General features: G+C 44.3%; 1 non-coding gene across 1 annotated transcript; it reads left to right on the top strand.

The window, feature by feature from the left end:
* The first annotated feature begins 834 nt into the window (after nucleotides 1–834).
* Nucleotides 835–909, top strand: Trnas-cga. The gene has a single exon. It is a non-coding gene; the product is annotated as a tRNA-Ser (tRNA).
* The last annotated feature ends 3,836 nt before the right edge of the window (nucleotides 910–4,745 follow it).

The raw sequence follows: 4,745 nt of genomic DNA, 5'->3' as shown, positions 1-4,745 counted from the left end.
GCGTTAACATGGCAGGAAAGTAATCTATGATGTGCAAATTGTCGGCTATGTGAGCCACTGATGACTGCGTCATTTATTCACTGGTGCCCGGCACAGTTACGGTAGGTGTTGGGCCCATAGGATGACGTCGAATGTAATCTAGTAACGTTTGTTCTCCTAGGGCCCTCACAGATGGATACGTCAACCGTTAAGCTGTATGCGAAACCGCAGCTAATCAGAAAAGTCTCCGGGGTTGACACTGGGTCCACCATTGTCAGCTCACCTTTCTGTGCTGCCACATCACGGGAAGCCGCATCATTGCCAGCCAAACTGTCACTTTGCAATGCTCTGACATCATCTCGCTGTCTGTGTGGATAATTTCTCAAACAAGCCGAATTCCTGAATCAAGGTGTGTGACGTGAATGCATGCTCCCGCAAGGCCAAGCAAACTGTATGTCTCTCCTCTCAGTCGGTAACCACATGGAACCACTGAGATTTTGAAAGGCGCAGAGTGTGGTCTTACTAAACCCATGCCGGCCGCTGTCGCCGAGCGGTTCTAGGTGCTTCAGTCCGGAACCGCGCAACCGCTACGGTAGCAGGTTCGAATCCTGCCTCGGGCATGGGTGTGTGTGATGTCCTTAGGTTAGTTAGGTTTAACTAGTTCTAAGTTCTAGGGGACTGATGACCTCATATTTTAAGTCTCATAGTGCTCAGAACCATTTGAACCTAAACCCATCAATTCTACGTTTACGTAACAGTCGTGGATCCCAACCAAAGCGTGCAGCAATATTGTTGTGCCCCGAAACGAGACGAGGTACTGGCAGAAGTAAAGCTTTGAGTACCGGTCCTGAGTCGTGCTTCGATAGCTCAGTTGGTAGAGCACTTGCCCGCGAAAGGCAAAGGTCCCGAGTTCGAGTCTCGGTCGGGCACACAGTTTTAATCTGCCAGGAAGTTTTAATATTGTTGTGATTTACCACAGTCTTGATATGCATGAAATATATTCGCAGTCGCAAGTATGGACAAACATTCGTAATTTAACGAAAGTTGTTTAGTAATCATGTGGAGTACCTCATAATTTTCGTTATATAGTATCTGTTACCACTTCACGTATCATGCAGATATCTTGTCTACATTCTGCAACTGGTTTTGATCTTCTGATGACTTTAATTCTCAGCAAACGACAGCATTATCTACAATCAATCTAAGAGGATGGTTTAGATTGTCTCCTATATCGCTAGTATAGATTAACAACTGCGAAGGTCCTAATAAACTTCCTTTTGAAACATCACACATCATTTCTGTTTTACTGGATGAGTTTCCGTCAGTTACCATGAATTGGACGTTTCTGACATGAATTCACGAATCCAGTCGCACAACCAAGACGGTGATCCATAGGTACGCAGTTTGATTAGAAGATGCGTGAGAGGAATGATGTCAAAGGCCCTCTGGAAACCTAGATGACCCGTATCGTGTCGATAGGTCGCGGTACGTCTTCCGCATGCCATCTTTACCTCTTGCGGGGGGCTAGCCGTTTTGAGGTAAATTCAAATGGTTCTGAGCACTATAAGACTTAACAAAAAAATGGTTCAAATGGCTCTGAGCACTATGGGATTTAACATCTGAGATCATCAGTCCCCTAGAACTTAGAATTACTTAAACCTAACTAACCTAAGGACATCACACACATCCATGCCCGAGGCAGGATTTGAACCTGCGACCGTAGCGGTCGCGCGGTTCCAGACTGAAGCGCCTAGAACCGCTCGGCTACCACGGTCAGCTTTTTGAGGTCAACAAGTGGAGGGTCAGAAGTGAGTCGGACAGCAACAGACAGCGGCGCAGGAATGACTCTTCAGGCACCGCGTGTTGTGATTTGCGCCTTGCGATTTCTCTATCGGACGACTGCCAGTATTTCTCTTGATGCCGCATGTCCGAGAATAAGTTTTCATCCTGGCGGCTCTGGAGGACAGGAGGCGGGCGAAGTTATTTCTACCGCGGAAGTCCGTGGTTAAGACGCCTTGGCTAAGATGCACGAGTGGCGTCTTAGAACTATGGTGAAGTAGCTTACTTCTGTGAGTGAGTTTGGGGACAGCGTGAGGTTCGTAAAGCGTTCCCTTCTATTGTCTTCCCCAGTGCGTAGTTGTCTGCTTTTGCACCTTTCTCGCCTTCATGGCTATTAGAACTCTTAAGAATACCAGCTCAATCTTATTGTTTGCTTAATCCCGGTCGTGGGAACGTTGAGTGCGAGTTCAAAAGGCGTCCGCGTGTTTATACCAACTGCTTATTGTACCACCAGTAAATTTGTGACGGTCTGTAATCTAGACGTACTGATTTTTACCTTGCTATATTGTTAGCTTTGTGGAGGTTGGTTCAAGTTACCTCGTTTATTGCTGTGAAATAGTTTTGATGCTTGCTAATTAGCTTGATAATTCCGGAAGGAAAGGATTAGTGCCAGTTATTTGGTATTTAAGGTACTCTCTGCTAAGGTAATCGAAGTTCGTTTGCCAACCGTGTGCATCCATTCAAATCTTGTTGATTTTTCGTCCCGCGTGGCGGCTCCTTGCTACCGTTACGCCATCGGGCCTTATTCTGAAACTGAATTGCGATTGACGGGTGAACCCTCTTATGTCCTTGCTGAGATTTTGGTGCGTATTTAGTAATAGGGCCCGATTGGTTTTCTTTTGCTATTAATACTGGAGTGCTTGGTTCCTTCCCCTTTATTGGTTCAAAAATGGTTCAAATGGCTCTGAGCACTATGGGACTCAACTTCTGAGGTCATTAGTCCCCTAGAACTTAGAACTAGTTAAACCTAACTAACCTAAGGACATCACAAACATCCATGCCCGAGGCAGGATTCGAACCTGCGACCGCAGCGGTCTTGCGGTTCCAGGCTGCAGCGCCCTTAACCGCACGGCCACTTCGGCCGGCCCCTTTATTGGGATGTAGGTGTGTAATTACACTCTTAGCCATATTGCGATCATTTTCATTATTGAGAGGTTAAAGATTATTTATGACTTAATTGTTTGTTGAACTTAAAGATCCATATTTGTGCCAGGTAACCTAGCAGTTACTAGCGACATGCTCAGATTTGTCTCGATTATCCTGGGGGCGTCTACATGTGACTTACGCTGTGATTTACGTGATTTACTACCTGCATGCAGTCGGTTGGATTCTGAGGTCACAGGTTGGGTTGCCTCTTGATCAACAGTACTCGCGTGGACAAAAAAAGAAGTGCTTAACGCAGCGTTGTACCTTTCTTGGCTCTCTTTTTTAATTATGTATTTTTTATTTTTTGAAATGTGTGTGGGTGCTTTTGGGGAATTAAATGCAAATTTTAAGGTCATTGTTTTCGTAAATTTTCATTTCTTTGTTAAGTGGTATTGTGGGACATTCTGTGATACGAAGCAAATTGTAAATCAGTAAACTGGCTGTCAGAAAATACGATAAGCTGAATTGTCATGTTGTTTGCCATAAAATTTTTCTTGTTGTTGCTGTCGTGTTGAAGCATAGGTACTGTATAAAATTTTTGCACCGTTCTGTCACTAAGCTTGTACCAAAAATTTTTGGTGTCCTAATAATTACATGGTATCCGATTATAGGAATTGAAACCTAGTGAGAAGTAATTAATTCTCAAGGAACTGCAACAAATTTCCTTACCTCTGTGATTTGCGTTGTTGAAATTATTCGTTTCCATAAATGTGACAGTTAAGTGCAAAGCCCATATGTTGTCTTTGAACATAGATATTTTCATAACCATATGCAACATTTTGGGTTTCCTACGTTTTTAAAAGTTTAATGTGGCCGCTGTGACAGTGTATTTAAGTCCTAGTTGCAGGGAAGTAAACACTGCAGCACGTTTTGGGGAAGTACATATTTATGAAATTCTCTCAAGATTTGTTGTTGTTGCTCTTAACGTGTTCTTATTAGTTAATTGTTAAAAGCTTACAAGTAAATTTCTCTTAATTGCTTTGATTGATCCTTTAAGTGCAAAAAATTAAATAAATTAAAGCAACAAACTGCTATTTCCCCGTTCTGTGTCTAATTCATGACATAATCATACCAACTGTCAATAGATGCCGTTACGATCGTGTTCTGAACAGAAGATGTCATTCCGGTCAACGGACAAGCACACCAGCAATGACGTCAGGGAACCTATCAAGGGGGGTAATGTATGCAGGGTAGTCCCACATCCACAGGCGCTGTGTACATAATTACAGACGGTGCAGTATAACACAGAGAAGACGCCTACAAACTCTCTGCTGTAGAGGGCCATAGGAAGAATAGAGAGCGGTTCTAGGCGCTAGAGTCTGGAACCGCGCGACAGCTACGGTCGCAGGTTCGAATCCTGTCTCTGGCATGGATGTGTGTGATGTCCTTAGGTTACTTAGGTTTAAGTAGTTCTAAGTTCTAGGGGACTGATGACCTCAGATGTTAAGTCCCGTAGTGCTCAGAGTCATTTGAACGATTTTTAGGAAGAATGGAAACAGGAGAGCCGCAAACTTATGGCTTAAGTTAGCCGTTCTGTGGTTTCTTGGATGAGGCAGCAGTTTATAGGGACCGAAACTGTATCACGAGGACCAGGGTAGGCTTCAAATGGCTCTGAGCCCTATGGGACTCAATATCTGTGGTCATAAGTTCCCTAGAACTTAGAACTACTTAAACCTAACTAACCTAAGGACATCACACACATCCATGCCCGAGGCGCGATTCCCAACTGAGCGCCTAGAACTGCGAGACCACCGCGGCCGGCTGTGGCGTGTCTTCAAGGA

This window comes from Schistocerca piceifrons, chromosome 3 (assembly GCF_021461385.2).
Source record: "Schistocerca piceifrons isolate TAMUIC-IGC-003096 chromosome 3, iqSchPice1.1, whole genome shotgun sequence".
NCBI lineage: Eukaryota > Metazoa > Arthropoda > Insecta > Orthoptera > Acrididae > Schistocerca > Schistocerca piceifrons.
Note: the sequence above shows the minus strand (reverse complement) of the source record. Positions and strands in the feature narration are given on the sequence as shown.